This window comes from Pleurodeles waltl, chromosome 6 (genome assembly GCF_031143425.1).
Source record: "Pleurodeles waltl isolate 20211129_DDA chromosome 6, aPleWal1.hap1.20221129, whole genome shotgun sequence".
Classification (NCBI taxonomy): Eukaryota; Metazoa; Chordata; class Amphibia; order Caudata; family Salamandridae; genus Pleurodeles; species Pleurodeles waltl.
The window spans coordinates 90,647,242-90,665,243 of NC_090445.1; the positions used below are offsets into that span (position 1 = coordinate 90,647,242).

General features: G+C 48.7%; 1 protein-coding gene across 2 annotated transcripts in view; it reads right to left on the bottom strand.

The window, feature by feature from the left end:
- MSL1 (MSL complex subunit 1) overlaps window positions 1-18,002 on the bottom strand; it is a 149,036-nt gene that overhangs the window by 30,426 nt on the left and 100,608 nt on the right. The window lies entirely within an intron of this gene.

Consider the following 18,002-nt stretch of genomic DNA (forward strand, 5'->3'; position numbering starts at 1 on the left):
CTTCCAGTCCTAATTAGGGAGATCAGGGACCCTCAATCCCTGATTCCAACTGTGATAGTCAGAGATGCTGCTTCCCTCACAGGAGGGGCCAGCACCTCTGAAATCACTGAGGATAGCCTCAGTGAAGATGACGTCCTGTTAGCCAGGATGGCCAAAAGATTGGCTTTGGAGAGACAGCTCCTAGCCATAGAAAGGGAAAGACAAGAGATGGGTTTTGGTCCCATCCATGGTGGCAGCAACATAAATAGGGTCAGAGATTCTCCTGACATGTTGAAAATCCCTAAAGGGGATACAAACTGGCCAACGGCTGTGAACCTTTGAGGACTTGGGTAGGTGTTGCTGGTGATGGAATTTGTAACTGCTCCTAAAGACGGTGATAAGACTTGAGTACATTTATGGTAAACCCAAGACCGTGGAGAAGTGAACTGGTCGTCCAAGAGTGCTCTAAGCACTATTGGTAGATTCTACTCCTGATCAGCCAATTGCTGAAAAAGGGAAAACAAGCATTTGCAATGCAATAGCTAAAGCATATAGCGCATGCAATAGCTCGCCGCCAAAATGTGGAAACACCCTTCCCACTCACATGCGCCAGACCAAAGGCCTCTTTACCTTCAGGAAACTTCTCAAGACCTGGCTGTTCGAGCAGTAACAGCACCTCAACACCCCCCACCTCTCCTCAGTGCCTTGAGACCCTCACTGCTGAGTAGTGCGCTTTACAAATTCCTAATTGATTGATTGAAGCATTTGTGAGAGTGAGAGCTATTGGGGTTGTTAATGACAATGTCTTTTACCTATGTGTTTTGGTTTGGAGTGTAGTGGATGTATGCCAGGTGCCACAGCAACCCTCCGAGGCCTGACGCTGCAGGAGAGAGGACACAACAAGGCCACCATTATGGGAGTGTTTTTGCCTCATTCCTACAGATTGGCTATGATATTATAAACAGGAGTACAAAGGGTGATGGGGAAGCGCTCTGCGCCTATGACAGCAACTGGGGGGGGGGGGGGGGGGGGGGGAGGGGGATTCAAGGTGGGGCCTCTTCAAACAGGAAGCAGTGCTAGTCGAGCCCCATTTTAGTCAGCACTTCTGAAAGTGGCATCTGCAAGGTTGCAGTAGCTGTGAGGGGACTGTCAAAGCCATGACACTATTGAATTCTGAGAGGAGGAAGTGATGGAGTTTGCTCCACTTTTGTGCCCTATGATACTTTGCTCCTCCCTCTGTGGCACCCTTTTGTTAGCTTCCTTGAGCTACAGGATTAGGAAACTGAACTCTATTTGAAGAGGCCCAATTTACATCCAAAGGCTAGATGTTATTTCTGCTATCAAGCTTGAGGCAGTGAAGTGCTTGGGTCTGGAGTCACAACTCCTTTTCCACCATTTTGGAGACAACACCTTTCACAATCTTCTTGCCTAGGTTGGTGACCCTCCAGAGGTTAACAAGAACATGTGTTATCGCCTACTGTTAAGCTCTACTAAACTCAGTTGGTCTTGACAGAACGAGAATGTCACAGATTAAAATCCTGAGATAGCTTTTTCACTTAATCTCTGCAAGGTCGATTCAAATGAATCATAGCGATTTTGCTAAGATTGGCAGTTGCTTTGCAGCTCTATGAAATGGCAGAACCTGTATTACCAAGCACTATATAAAAAAGAAAACTAGTTATTCTCAGACTGCCCTAACACGCACCAGACAAAGAACCCTGTGGTAGAGGATGTGGTGTAAGGGCCAGGGCTGCGGACTTTGGAAATGGGGGAAACACAGTTTAGGTCTCTGCGCCGGCTCAACATTAAGTGACTTGCCCAGAATCTCCCCTTGTGACCAAAAATTATTGTGTTCTTGTGTAATGTAACCAGTGCTCATGTAAAGAGCTGTAATACCTTTATAAAATCATTGTTTGGCACCACAGGCTCCCGTTGCCTTAACTCAGATATGGTTATTCCTGTACACTTCTCTGGGGTAGCCTTGTGGAGACTGCTAGTGGTAGGTCTGCTGCTGTCTCGGATATAAGGAAAGGGTATCTAATGTGGTCTTAGTGCCTGTCCTTTACTGCTGCCTACAAAAGGATTCCCTCGAAGTGGATGTTGGGATGGAACACATAGCCTTGTCGGTGTTCGTGCCTTTCTTCAGCCTCTAACATTTTGTCAACCTACGGGCCAAAGAGATGTTTGCCAATGAAGGCCAGGTTGAGCAAATGCTGCTAAACTTCTGGTTGAAAAGCAGAAATACAGAGTCACGTGTGGCGTCTAATCAGGATTGCGTGGTTTGATTCCAAAAGCAACCGTATCGGCAGAATCTATGGCACAGTGAATGGTGGTGGTGGTGCCACCAACTATACACCCCTCTCCCTATATTCGATAGGAAGATGTTGGAGATCACTTTGCAATTCATCCCAGTGCTCTTTTTTCATACTAGAAGAGCAAGCCAACAGAGTTAGCAATCCTCTAGTAGGTAGTTACCTGCACTGCTACTCTTTCCCTCGCCACATCTATCTTTTTGCTCTCCTTATCTGGAGGGGGAGCATCTCCTGTGGTTTGGGTGTTTGTGTGCGGTCTGCACCACTAGGGAATCGGGGGGGTACTAGCCCACAAATGAAGGGTGGGTCATTGGGAGAGGGCTTATTATTTTTATCCACCTGGAAGTAACTACCCTAGCCTTCACAGGCTCCTTGAAGGTATCTGTGGTGGTTCAACAGTATTTCCAGATCCTTACTTCTATTACCACTCCTAGATCCATTTCTAAAGAGCCTTATTCTCAACTGTATTTGAATATTCTGTGCACAATTCCCCTCCCCCAACCCTGCCCCCACCCCAATAGATCTAATCATATGGTTAAGAGGAAGAAATTCTACAGATTCCTTGGGAAACAAAGGCCATTTAGCAGACCCAAAAGTGTTCCTATAATTGATAAATAATTGACCCATCTCCATCAGTACTACTTGCTCCATGAAGTCTATCACTCCCTGTAGGAAGCTGGCCTGGTGTGTGTTGGGTACCTAAGGTACTTACACCTTATACCAGGTCCAGGTATCCCCTCTTAGTGAAGTGTAGGCAGTGTTTAGAAGCCAGGCTCTCTAGAGGTAGCTGTGGCTGAGCAGCTAAGGCTTATCTAGGAGTCATGCAAAGCTCATGCAATACCACTGTAGTCACACAGCACTTACACACATGGAAGAAAACACTCAGTTGTACAAAAATAAGTTGTTTCTGACTTTCGCCTCAATCAGTTGAGTTACAGTTTTTTCTCACAACCAGAATTGATTGTGGAGAGTGCTCTCCACACATTAGATGTCAAAAGAGCCCTTATGTTCTACAAAACAAAAAAAGTTTTAGAGAAACTAAACAACTATTTGTTGCTTTTTCACCACCTCAAAGGAAAGCCTATATCCAAATCAGGTGTTGCCAGATGGATAGCTAAGTGCATTCAAACATGTTTTGCTGACACCAAATTAACTCTTACCTACAGCTCCTAGAGCACACTGTACTAGAAAGAAATGAGCGTCCTTGGCTTCCCTAGGAAACATTCCAATAGCTGACATATACAAAGTAGCTACATGGTCTACACAACTTACTTTCACAAAACATTACTGTGTGGGTGTTCTAGCACACCAACACGCTAATGTAGGCAGGCAGTGCTACATACACTTTCAAAAGCCCTTTTATGATACAGAAAGTGTTTTCCAAGTCATAAAAGGACTTTTGTACATGGTCATACGCCATTCTGTGGTATTAACCCCTGTGTTTTTGTAAATTGCAGCGTTTGCAACCTCAAAATGGTTTTGTGCATCTGGTCCCATAGTTCTCTAACTTAGTTCTCAAAAAAATAAAATCTTATATGTAGGAAGTTGGCTCTGTATGTGCTATTTCAAAGTAAGGAATAGCATGCACAGAGTCCAAGGGTTCCCCTTAGAGGTAAAATAGTGGTAAAAAGAGATAATACTAATGCTCTATTTTGTGGTAGTGTGGTCGAGCAGTAGGCTTATCCAAGGAGTAGTGTTAAGCATTTGTTGTACATACACATAGACAATAAATGAGGTACACACACTCAGAGACAAATCCAGCCAATAGGTTTTGTTATAGAAAAATATCTTTTCTTAGTTTATTTTAAGAACCACAGGTTCAAATTTAACATGTAATATCTTGTTTGAAAGGTATTGTAGGTAAGTACATTAGGAAGTTTGAATCATTTCAATTGCATGTATACTTTTCAAGTTATTCACAAATAGCTACTTTAAAAGTGGACACTTAGTGCAATTTTCACAGTTCCTGGGGGAGGTAAGTTTTTGTTAGTTTTACCAGGTAAGTAAGACACTTACAGGGTTCAGTTCTTGGTCCAAGGTAGCCCACCGTTGGGGGTTCAGAGCAACCCCAAAGTCACCACACCAGCAGCTCAGGGCCGGTCAGGTGCAGAGTTCAAAGTGGTGCCCAAAACGCATAGGCTAGAATGGAGAGAAGGAGGTGCCCCGGTTCCGGTCTGCTTGCAGGTAAGTACCTGCGTCTTCGGAGGGCAGACCAGGGGGGTTTTGTAGGGCACCGGGGGGGACACAAGCCCACACAGAAATTTCACCCTCAGCAGCGCGGGGGCGGCCGGGTGCAGTGTAGAAACAAGCGTCGGGTTTGCAATGTTAGTCTATGAGAGATCAACGGATCTCTTCAGCGCTGCAGGCAGGCAAGGGGGGGCTTCCTCGGGGAAACCTCCACTTGGGCAAGGGAGAGGGACTCCTGGGGGTCACTTCTCCAGTGAAAGTCCGGTCCTTCAGGTCCTGGGGGCTGCGGGTGCAGGGTCTTTTCCAGGCGTCGGGACTTAGGTTTCAGAAAGTCGCGGTCAGGGGAAGCCTCGGGATTCCCTCTGCAGGCGGCGCTGTGGGGGCTCAGGGGGGACAGGTTTTGGTACTCACAGTCGGAGAGTAGTCCGGGGGTCCTCCCTGAGGTGTTGGTTCTCCACCAGCCGAGTCGGGGTCGCCGGGTGCAGTGTTGCAAGTCTCACGCTTCTTGCGGGGAGTTGCAGGGTTCTTTAAAGCGGCTTCTTGAAACAAAGTTGCAGTCTTTTTGGAGCAGGTCCGCTGTCCTCGGGAGTTTCTGGTCGTCGTCGAAGCAGGGTAGTCCTCAGAGGATTCAGAGGTCGCTGGTCCCTTTGGAAGGCGTCGCTGGAGCAGAGTTCTTTGGAAGGCAGGAGACAGGCCGGTGAGTTTCTGGAGCCAAGGCAGTTGTTGTCTTCTGGTCTTCCTCTGCAGATGGTAACTTTGGGGTTGCTCTGAACCCCCAACGGTGGGCTACCTTGGACCAAGAACTGAACCCTGTAAGTGTCTTACTTACCTGGTAAAACTAACAAAAACTTACCTCCCCCAGGAACTGTGAAAATTGCACTAAGTGTCCACTTTTAAAGTAGCTATTTGTGAATAACTTGAAAAGTATACATGCAATTGAAATGATTCAACGTTCCTAATGTACTTACCTGCAATACCTTTCAAACAAGATATTACATGTTAAATTTGAACCTGTGGTTCTTAAAATAAACTAAGAAAAGATATTTTTCTATAACAAAACCTATTGGCTGGATTTGTCTCTGAGTGTGTGTACCTCATTTATTGTCTATGTGTATGTACAACAAATGCTTAACACTACTCCTTGGATAAGCCTACTGCTCGACCACACTACCACAAAATAGAGCATTAGTATTATCTATTTTTACCACTATTTTACCTCTAAGGGGAACCCTTGGACTCTGTGCATGCTATTCCTTACTTTGAAATAGCACATACAGAGCCAACTTCCTACAGAAGGAGAGGGGGAAAAGCGTACGCAAATATCCCTGACCAGTTCATCCATAGAGCATTGCCTTGGGATCGCTGGTGTGGGTACCTGGATGCGAAGTTTTGGCATTTTGAGTTTTCTTCTGTTGCAAATAGGTCTATTTGGGGTGTTCCCCAAATTTGAAAGTAAGTGTTCAGTATTTGGGGGTGAATTTCCCATTCGTGGATTTGTTGGTGATCGAGAGAGATTGTCTGCTAGCTGGTTTTGGATCCCTGGAATAAATTGTGCTATTAGGCGAATGTGGTTGTGAATCGCCCAATGCCATATTTTTTGTGTTAGGAGACACAACTGTGTTGAGTGTGTCCCTCCCTGTTTGTTTAAGTAATACATTCTTGTCAAAACAGACAACATGACAACAATGTATTTGTGGGTTATCATGGGCTGAAATGCTTTCAGCGCTAGAAATACTGCTAACAGTTCTAGGTGATTTATGTGAAACTGTCTTTGATGTATGTCCCATTGTCCTTGGATGCTGTGTTGATTGAGGTGTGCTCCCCACCCTGTCATGGAAGCATCGGTTGTTATGACGTATTGTGGCACTGGGTCTTGGAAAGGCCGCCCTTTGTTTAAATTTGTACTGTTCCACCATAGAAGCGAGATGTATGTTTGGTGGTCTATCAACACCAGATCTAGAAGTTGACCCTGTGCATGTGACCATTGTGATGCTAGTCACTGTTGTAAGGGCCGCATGTGTAACCTTGCGTTTGGGACAATGGCTATGCATGAAGACATCATGCCTAGGAGTTTTAATACCATTTTTGCTTGTATCTTTTGTGTTGGATACATGGCCTGTATTACCTTGTGAAATGTTTGAACCCTTTGTGGACTTTGGAGTGGCTATCCCTTCTGTTGTGTTGATTGTCGCTCCTAAGTATTGCTGTGTTTGGCACGGCAAAAGGTGTGACTTTGCATAGTTGATGGAGAAACCTAGCTTGTGAAGGGTCTGTATGACATACTTTGTGTGATCTGAACACTTTGTTAGCGTGTTGGTTTTGATTAACCAGTCGTCTAAGTAAGGGAACACGTGTATTTGCTGCCTTCTGATATGTGCAGCTACTACTGCTAGGCATTTTGTAAAGACTCTTGGCGCGGTTGTTATTCCGAATGGCAACACTTTGAATTGGTAATGTATTCCTTTGAATACGAACCTTAGGTATTTCCTGTGTGAAGGATGTATCTGTATATGGAAATACGCATCTTTTAGGTCTAATGTTGTCATGTAGTCTTGTTGTTTGAGCAGTGGGATCACGTCTTGTAATGTGACCATGTGAAAGTGGTCTGATTTGATGTAGGTATTTAGTGTTCTGAGATCTAGTATTGGTCTCAGAGTTTTGTCCTTTTTTGGTATTAGAAAGTACAGTGAGTAAACTCCTGTGTTTTTCTGTGGACTTGGTACTAATTCTATTGCGTCCTTTTGCAGTAATGCTTGAACTTCTAGTCCTAGAAGATCTATATGCTGTATTGACATATTGGCGGTGATTCTAAACGCGGCGGGCGGCGGTCGCCGCCCGCCATGCGGTTACCGGCAAATGACCGCATCGCGGTCACAAGACCACGGCGGCCATTCTGGCTTTCCCGCTGTGCTGGCGGGCGACCGCCAAAAGGCCGCCCGCCAGCACAGCGGGAAAGACCCAGCAACGATGAAGCCGGCTCCGAATGGAGCCGGCGGAGTTGCTGGAGTGCGACGGGTGCAGTAGCACCCGTCGCGAATTTCAGTGTCTGCTAGGCAGACACTGAAATTCTTTTTGGGGCCCCCATGGGCCCCGCGGCACCCCCTACCGCCATCCTGTTCCTGGCGGGAGACCCGCCAGGAACAGGATGGCGGTAGGGGGTGTCAGAATCCCCATGGCGGCGGAGCGCGCTCCGCCGCCATGGAGGATTCTCAAGGGCAGCGGAAAGTCCGCGGTACACCGCCGACTTTCCGTTTCTGGCCGCGGCTGAACCGCCGCGGTCAGAATGCCCAGCGGTGCACCGCCAGCCTGTTGGCGGTGCTACCGCGGTCATTCGCCCTGGCGGTTTTTACTGCCAGGGTTAGAATGACCACCATTGTGTGTTTTCGGTGGGACGTTTGGAGGGAATTGGAGAAATTCTATGCAATAACCATGCTGGATAATTGCTAAGACCCAAGTGTCTGTTGTTATTTCCTCCCAAGATTTGTAGAACTGGCTTAGTCGTCCCCCCACTGGTGTTGTGTGAAGGGGTTGTGCGACTTGTGAGTCACTGTTTATTTTGAGGGGTTTTGGGACCTTGAAATTTTCCCCGATTTCTTGGGAATTGGCCTCCTCTGTCTTGTCCCCGAAAACCTCCCCTTTGATATTGTCCCTGGTAGGTAGGTGGTCTTGTTTGTGAGGTGTTGGTTTCTGTGGGTTGACCTCGAAACCCTCCCCTAAAAGGTGTTTTCCGAAATGTGCCTCTGCTCTGCGGGGAGTACAGTGCGCCCATGGCTTTGGCTGTATCTGTGTCCTTTTTTAGTTTGTCAATGGCAGTGTCCACCTCTGGCCCAAACAATTGCTATTCATTAAACGGCATATTGAGCACAGCCTGTTGTATTTCAGGTTTGAACCCAGATGTGCGCAGCCATGCGTGTCTCCTTATTGTGACTGCAGTGTTTATTGTCCGTGCAGCTGTATCCGCTGCGTCCATGGAAGACCGTATCTGATTGTTCGAGATACTTTGTCCCTCTTCCACCACCTGTTGCGCTCTTTTTAGGAGCTCTTTGGGTAGGTGTTCGATGAGATGTTGCATTTCATCCCAATGAGCCCGGTCGTATCTCGCCAAGAGTGCTTGCGAGTTGGCGATACGCCACTGATTTGCTGCTTGTGCTGCAACCCTTTTTCCCGCTGCATCAAATTTGCGGCTCTCCTTGTCCGGAGGTGGTGCGTCGCCTGATGTATGCGAGTTGGCTCTCTTACGAGCTGCCCCCCCAACTACCGAGTCCGGTGTCAGTTGTGTCGTAATAAATATAGGGTCTGTGGTCTTATATTTTTTCTCCACCCTTGGAGTTATAGGTCTGCCTTTAACTGGCTCCTGAAATATTTGTTTTGAGTGCCTTAGCATTCCCGGGAGCATGGGAAGGCTTTGATAATGGCTATGGGTGGAGGACAGGGTGTTAAAGAGGAAGTCATCCTCAATAGGCTTTGAATGTAGTGATACATTATGGAATTCGGCTGCCCTAGCGACCACCTGTGCATATGAGGTACTGTCTTCAGGTGGTGACGGTTTAGTTGGGTACGACTCTGGGCTATTGTCTGATACTGGGGCGTCGTAGAGGTCCCATGCATCTGGATCATCCTGGCTCATTGTGGTATGAGCTGGCGAGTGTGTTAATGGTGGAGTTTGCGCCGGTGATGCATGAGTTGATGGTGGTGGAGAAGGTGGTGGAGTTACTTTCTTCACCACCTTTGCTTGTGGTTGCTGGTCTCCTTGTTGGAAGGCAAGTTTCCTTTTGAGTGTGATTGGGGGGGAAGAGTGCTGATCCTCCCAGTATCTTTTTGAATAAAGAGCCGCTTTTGCGTGTGATCTGGCTCTATTGTTTGTAATTCCTCTTCAAATCTGTGTTTTTTCATTTGAGAGGACAGTCCTTGTTCCTCTGAGTAGGAACCGCTTCTCGGTTCGGATGCCGGTTGTTTCGGCACCGAAACCTTTTCTACTGATGTTTTCGGCTCCAACAAAATCTTTTTTCTTTTCTGCGTCGTGCCCTCTCGGTGCCGACCAATCTCGGTGCCGCTGTCTCGGTGCCGAATGTTGTCTGCGCCACTCTCTCGGGCCCGAGAGTGCTGCGTGCCTGTATCTCGACCGGAGTCGGATGACTTCGGCAGCAGCCCGCCCTTTTTCAGTGCCGATGGACGGTCACCTACTTTTTGGGTTAAGCCATGGCCTGTTGGCGGTGGCGTCCCCTGGGCTTTGTCAGTCTTTTTGTGAGCTTTTTGTTTCGACGTCTTACTCGCGGTTGATGTTTCTTCGGCGTCGAGTTCTTCGGAATCAGACTCTTGGATGGAGAAAGTTTCTTCTTCTTCCTCCTCGAACCGTTGTTGTCCTGTCGGCGTGGACGCCATCTGCAATCTCCTGGCTCTTCGGTCTCTGAGCGTTTTCCTCGACCGAAACGCACGACAGGCCTCGCACGTATTCTCCTTGTGCTCGGGGGACAGGCACAAGTTACAGACCAAATGTTGATCCGTATAAGGATATTTATTATGGCATTTAGGACAGAATCGGAACGGGGTCCGTTCCATCAGTCTTGAAGTCGCACGCGGTCGGGCCGACCAGGCCCCGACGGGGGATCGAAATTACCCCGAAGGGCCACCGGAGCTCTTTAAGATTCGGTGTCGATGTGTGCTAACTAACCCGATACCGAACGAAACAATACCGACAATTTTTTCCGAGATTCTAACTAACTTTCCACCCCGAAACACGGAGCGAAAAGGAACACGTCCGAACCTGATGGCGGAAAAAAAACAATCTAAGATGGAGTCGACACCCATGCGCAATGGAACCGAAAGGGGAGGAGTCCCTCGGTCTCGTGACTCGAAAAGACTTCTTCGAAGAAAAACAACTTGTAACACTCCGAGCCCAACACCAGACGGCGGACTGTGCACAGCATGTGTATCTGCAGCTACACATGCCATCGAACATACTATTACAATACAATACAATCACAATTGTTGGTCACACAATACCACAAAATACTAGAAGAGCAACCCTCCAATAGGAGTCAAGTAATACACTAATTATATACACTAGTAAACAGTAACAGGCATAGAAAAGGTTTGAAAAGAGGGCTATTACCCATAAGCAAATAGTGACCCTAGAAGGAGCCCAAACCATATACTAAATACATGGAATGCGAACACAGGACCCCCACCTAGGTAAGTGGAATGTGTAGAGGGGAGCAGGGAGTACTAGAAAACCACAGAGGTAAGTAACACAGTATCCCCCAGCAACCAGTAAATCACTGGAATTTCCCCAAACCCGAAGAAAAAGAAAAGACGACACCCAGAACAGACTGCAAGAAACCAGCAGTGGATTCCTGGAGGGGAAGACCTGTGGAGAGAGGGGACCAAGTCCAAGAGTCCCAGTGAAGTCCAGGAGGAGTAGGAGCTACTACCCACCCAGCTGTACTTGCAGGAGTTGGTCGACAGTGATGAAGATCAGGTCAGCACTGCAGTCCTGGAGCAGGAGAAGAGTTCCTGATGGATGCAGAGAAGATTGCAGAGGGGTGTCAGTATTCAACCAACAAGCCTTGCCAAAGGCAAATTTGCGGTTAGTGGAAAAGTGGTGCTTCGGGAGACCAGCAAGGCCCAAGAGGAACAGGAAGGGGAGTCAGAAGGGAACCCTCAGCGACACAGAGCCCACAGGAGCGGAGGCAGCACCCATAGGAGTCACACAAGACGAGGACACAGTCGCAGAAGGAGTCCACGCAGTACTACAGAAAAGAATCCCAGCCCCAGGAGAACAACGCAGAGGGCTGTGTGTCGCAGGAAGGAGTGATGGGGACTGGAGCTACACGTTGCCTGAAGATCCCTTGGAGGAGATGCAAGCAAGCCTTGGCATATGCAAGAGACACAGCGCACTTTGGGTACCATGCTGTGTGGGAAGGCAAAGGCTTACCTCCAACCAAGTAGGACAGCTGGCAGAGAGGACCAAGAAGACTATTCCACACCACCACCCGTGATGCAGGATCCACGCAGCTCAAGATGAGGGGAGATCCACACAGCAGGTCGTCGTTGCAGCAGGTAGCTGCGGATGCATGGGAGCAACTCCTTTACTCCAAAGGAGATTCTTTCTTTCTTCTAGTGCAGACTGAAGATACGCCGCCCCCAGTGGATGCACAGCCAGAGGAAATCTTGCAGTTGCTGGCAGGAGCCCTGGAAACAATGCTGCAGAAGAGTTCTTCTTGGAGGCAGACTGTTGAGTTCTGAAGGGTCCAGTCGAAGTTCCGGAGGTCAGAAGTCGAAGTGAAGGTGGCAGAGAGACTTGCAAGCCGCATCTGAGGACTCACCCAAGAGAGGGACCCTAAATAGCCCTAAAAGAGGGAATGGAACCCTAACCAGGTAAGCACCTATCAGGAGGGGGCTCGGACGTCATCTGCCTGGCCACTCAGATGCTCCCAGAGATCCCCGCCAATCTTACAATCAAGGTGGCAGAACCTCTGGAGGAACTCTGGGCACCACCCTTGGGGTGCTGATGGACAGGGGAGTGTCACTCCCCTTTCCATTGTCCAGTTTCACGCCAGAGCAGGGACGGGGGGGGGAGGGTCCTGAACCAGTGTGGATTGGTTTATGCACCGAGGGCACCAAATGTGCTCTTCAAAACATACCAGTGGCTTGGGGAGGCTATGCCAGTCACACCTATTTCTAAAGGGAGAAGGTGTTACCTCCTTCTCCCAAAGGAAATCCTGTGTTCTGCCTTCCTGGACGTGATTAGATCAAGCAGCAGGAGGGCAGAAACCTGTCTGAGTGGTGGCAGCAGCTTGGGCTGCCTGGAAAACCCTGTAAGACAGATGGTAGCAATGCTGCGGGTCCTCTAAGGAGCCCACGGAGTGTATAGAATCATACGTCCAATACTTGCAACAGTATGGAGGTATGATTCTGACATGTTTTATCCCAAACATGCCCCAATTCTGAGTTATCATTATGTAGCTGGACATAGGTAGTGACCTATGTCCAGTACACAGGTAAAATGGTGGCGTCGCACCCACGAAGTCCATGCAAATGGAACTGGAGTTTGTGGGGCACCTCTGCTAGTGCAGGGATGTCCTCACACACAGGTACCTGCACCGTGCCCTCTGGGCTGAAAGGGCCTACCATGGGGGTTGTAGGAAGTTGGCTCTGTATGTGCTATTTCAAAGTAAGTAATAGCATGCACAGAGTCCAAGGGTTCCCCTTAGAGGTAAAATAGTGGTAAAAATAGATAATACTAATGCTCTATTTTGTGGTAGTGTGGTCGAGCAGTAGGCTTATCCAAGGAGTAGTGTTAAGCATTTGTTGTACATACACATAGACAATAAATGAGGTACACACACTCAGAGACAAATCCAGCCAATAGGTTTTTGTATAGAAAAATATCTTTTCTTAGTTTATTTTAGGAACCACAGGTTCAAATTCTACATGTAATATCTCATTCGAAAGGTATTGCAGGTAAGTACTTTAGGAACTTCAAATCATAAAAATTGCATGCATACTTTTCGAGTTATTGACAAATAGCTGTTTTAAAAGTGGACACTTAGTGCAATTTTCACAGTTCCTAGGGGAGGTAAGTATTTGTTAGATTAACCAGGTAAGTAAGACACTTACAGGGCTTAGTTCTTGGTCCAAGGTAGCCCACCGTTGGGGGTTCAGAGCAACCCCAAAATCACCACACCAGCAGCTCAGGGCCGGTCAGGTGCAGAGTTCAAAGTGGTGCCCAAAACACATAGGCTAGAATGGAGAGAAGGGGGTGCCCCGGTTCCGGTCTGCTTGCAGGTAAGTACCCGCGTCTTCGGAGGGCAGACCAGGGGGGTTTTGTAGGGCACCGGGGGGGACACAAGCCCACACAGAAATTTCACCCTCAGCAGCGCGGGGCGGCCGGGTGCAGTGTAGAAACAGGCGTCGGGTTCGCAATGTTAGTCTATGAGAGATCTCGGGATCTCTTCAGCGCTGCAGGCAGGCAAGGGGGGGGTTCCTCGGGGAAACCTCCACTTGGACAAGGGAGAGGGACTCCTGGGGGTCACTTCTCCAGTGAAAGTCCGGTCCTTCAGGTCCTGGGGGCTGCGGGTGCAGGGTCTCTCCCAGGCGTCGGGACTTTAGGTTCAAAGAGTCGCGGTCAGGGGAAGCCTCGAGATTCCCTCTGCAGGCGGCGCTGTGGGGGCTCAGGGGGGACAGGTTTTGGTACTCACAGTATCCGAGTAGTCCTGGGGTCCCTCCTGAGGTGTTGGATCTCCACCAGCCGAGTCGGGGTCGCCGGGTGCAGTGTTGCAAGTCTCACGCTTCTTGCGGGGAGCTTGCAGGGTTCTTTCAAAGCTGCTGGAAACAAAGTTGCAGCCTTTCTTGGAGCAGGTCCGCTGTCCTCGGGAGTTTCTTGTCTTTTCGAAGCAGGGGCAGTCCTCAGAGGATGTCGAGGTCGCTGGTCCCTTTGGAAGGCGTCGCTGGAGCAGGATCTTTGGAAGGCAGGAGACAGGCCGGTGAGTTTCTGGAGCCAAGGCAGTTGTCGTCTTCTGGTCTTCCTCTGCAGGGGTTTTCAGCTGGGCAGTCCTTCTTCTTGTAGTTGCAGGAATCTAATTTTCTAGGGTTCAGGGTAGCCCTTAAATACTAAATTTAAGGGCGTGTTTAGGTCTGGGGGGTTAGTAGCCAATGGCTACTAGCCCTGAGGGTGGGTACACCCTCTTTGTGCCTCCTCCCAAGGGGAGGGGGTCACAATCCTAACCCTATTGGGGGAATCCTCCATCTGCAAGATGGAGGATTTCTAAAAGTTAGAGTCACTTCAGCTCAGGACACCTTAGGGGCTGTCCTGACTGGCCAGTGACTCCTCCTTGTTTTTCTCATTATTTTCTCCGGCCTTGCCGCCAAAAGTGGGGCCTGGCCGGAGGGGGCGGGCAACTCCACTAGCTGGAGTGTCCTGCTGGGTTGGCACAAAGGAGGTGAGCCTTTGAGGCTCACCGCCAGGTGTGACAATTCCTGCCTGGGGGAGGTGTTAGCATCTCCACCCAGTGCAGGCTTTGTTACTGGCCTCAGAGTGACAAAGGCACTCTCCCCATGGGGCCAGCAACATGTCTCGGTTTGTGGCAGGCTGCTAAAACTAGTCAGCCTACACAGATAGTCGGTTAAGTTTCAGGGGGCACCTCTAAGGTGCCCTCTGGGGTGTATTTTACAATAAAATGTACACTGGCATCAGTGTGCATTTATTGTGCTGAGAAGTTTGATACCAAACTTCCCAGTTTTCAGTGTAGCCATTATGGTGCTGGGGAGTTCGTGTTTGACAAACTCCCAGACCATATACTCTTATGGCTACCCTGCACTTACAATGTCTAAGGTTTTGTTTAGACACTGTAGGGGTACCATGCTCATGCACTGGTACCCTCACCTATGGTATAGTGCACCCTGCCTTAGGGCTGTAAGGCCTGCTAGAGGGGTGTCTTACCTATACTGCATAGTCAGTGAGAGGCTGGCATGGCACCCTGAGGGGAGTGCCATGTCGACTTACTCGTTTTGTCCTCACTAGCACACACAAGCTGGCAAGCAGTGTGTCTGTGCTGAGTGAGAGGTCTCCAGGGTGGCATAAGATATGCTGCAGCCCTTAGAGACCTTCCTTGGCATCAGGGCCCTTGGTACTAGAAGTACCAGTTACAAGGGACTTATCTGGATGCCAGGGTCTGCCAATTGTGGATACAAAAGTACAGGTTAGGGAAAGAACACTGGTGCTGGGGCCTGGTTAGCAGGCCTCAACACACTTTCAATTGTAAACCTAGCATCAGCAAAGGCAAAAAGTCAGGGGGCAACCATGCCAAGGAGGCATTTCCTTACAGGGGTGACTTACAGTGACCTGGTGCAGTGACCTGTTAAAAACTGGTGCATGCACCTGAATCACACAGACTGCAATGGCAGGTCTGCAGAACCTTTATGGCATGGGCTCCCTATGGGTGGAAGAATAACTGCTGCAGCCCATAGGGATCCCCTGATGCCCTGGGTCCCATATACTAGGGACACCAATATGGCAAATGAGTGAAGAAAAAGAGAGCATAACCAATGGGGTCCTGGTTAGCAGGATCCCAGTGGACATGGTCAAAAACACTGACAACAGACAGAAAATGGGGGTAACCAGAAAGAGGTCACTTTCCTACACTCCCTTATCAGACACTGGAGGGATTGATGGTAATTAGCAAGGGAGGTGGTCTGTGCTTGGCCGTCCACCTGGCCACGGTCAATATTGACCATTCTGTGCAGCAGACGGTTTATAATAAGCTTGATAGTTTAGGATGACCAAAACAATAGTGTTGAATTCTCCCTATTTATCTGGTCTGTTTGTCTGTTTCAGTGAGGAGATGCTGTGCATAGCCCTGCGAGTCAATCCAGTACACTGCATGGTAGTATCTTTCGAGGTCAGGATTTGCAAAACAACTCTTCATAGAGTAGCATGAATCTCTCCCAGTTTAATCTAGGATCTGCCCTCCCTAGCATCGCCCTCGCCACACACACCAAGGGACCACCCTGGCCAGCTTGGATCTTAATTTGCAAAGGGGGTATTTGTTAAACAAGATAGGAGAATCTAGGCAACATCATTTTTATCAGGGCAACTGCCTGCCATTGACTGGAGTAATGATATCCATCTCTCTATCCGTCCTGCTAGTTTTTCCCCAACACCAGGCTATCGTTTCCTAGACAACTGTTTATCTCTATTTACAAAAATGCCCATATAAGACTAATTACTAACACCACTGGAGTGGGCACTCAACAAACTGCCAGTTTGTCCCATCTGTGAGGAGGTACATTTCAGACTTCCCCCAGTTGATCTGTATGCTCTCTATGCCACCATAGCTTCTAATGCCTCATATAATTATTTCCAAATTGGCCTACAGATTCTTCACAAAAAGCATGAAGCATCTGTATATATTGATAGCAATACTTGTTTAATTGGAAGTACGATGCACCTTTGAAAGTGACTCTCCTTTGAGCCACGATGCCAACACCTCCATGGTCAGGGGGTAAAAGGACACCCCAGTCGTGAACCTGTATAGATTGGTAATGACTTTGAAGCAAAATCATTAACATAAACTTGAGCCACTGGCTCCCAGCAGAGCAGCCTAATTACTCCTACGATGCTGGGGCTAATCCCATCCTATTCCACAATACAAATAAAAAGGGCCACTCTGTAAGGAAATGCCTCCTTGGCATGTTTACCCCCTGACTTTTTGCCTTTTGTTGATGCCAGTTATGATTGAAAGTGTGCTGGGACCCTGCTAACCAGGCCCCAGCACCAGTGTTCTTTCCCTAAACTATACCTTTGTTCCCACAATTGGCACAGCCCTGGCACTCAGGTAAGTCCCTTGTAAATAGTACCCCTGGTACCAAGGGCCCGGATGCCAGGGAAGGTCTCTAAGGGCTGCAGCATGTCTTATGCCACCCTGTGGGCGCCTCACTTAGCACATGCACACTGCCTCACAGCTTGTGTGTGCTGGTGGGGAGAAAATTACTAAGTCGACATGGCACTCCCCTCAGAGTGCCATGCCCAACTCACTCTGCCTGTGGCATAGGTAAGTCACCCCTATAGCAGGCCTTACAGCCCTAAGGCAGGGTGCACTATACCACAGGTGAGGGCATATGTTCATGAGCACTATGCCCCTACAGTGTAAGTAAAACCTTAGACATTATAAGTGCAGGGTACCATAAAGAGTATATGGTCTGGGAGTTTGTCAAACACGAACTCCATAGTTCCATAATGGCTACACTGAAATCTGGGAAGCTTGGTATCAAACTTCTCAGCACAATAAATGCACACTGATGCCAGTGTGGAATTTATTGTAAAATGCACCCAGAGGGCATCTTAGAGATGCCCCCTGAATACTAGTCCAACTCCTAGTGCTAGGCTGACCAGTTTCTGCCAGTCTGCCACAACCAGACGAGTTTCTGGCCACATGGGGAGAGTGCCTTTGTCACTCTATGGCCAGAAACAAAGCCTGTACTGGGTGGAGGTGCTTCCCACCTCCCCATGCAGGAACTATAACACCTGGCAGTGAGCCAGCACCCCAGGGCATCCCAGCTAGTGGAGATGCTCGCCCCTCCGGCCACTGCCCCCACTTTTGGCAGCCAGGCTGGAGGAGATAATGAGGAAAACAAGGAGGAGTCACCCACCAGTCATGACAGCCTCTAAGGTGCCCTGCGCTAAGGTAACCCCTGCCTTTAGAAATCCTCCATCTTGAGATTGGAGTATTCCCCCAATAGGATTAGGGATGTGGACCCCTCCGCTCAGAGAGGAGGCACAAAGAGGGTGTAGCCACCCTCCAGGACAGTAGCCATTGGATACTGCCCTACTGACCTAAACACACCCCTAAATTTAGTATTTAGGGGCACCCAGGAAATCAGATTCCTGCAACCTTCAACAAGAAGGAGGACTGCTGACCTGAAAGCCCTGCAGAGACGATGAAGACGACAACTGACTTGGTCCCAGCCCTACCGGCCTGTCTCCAGACTCAAAGAACCTGCACAGCGACGCATCCGACAGGGACC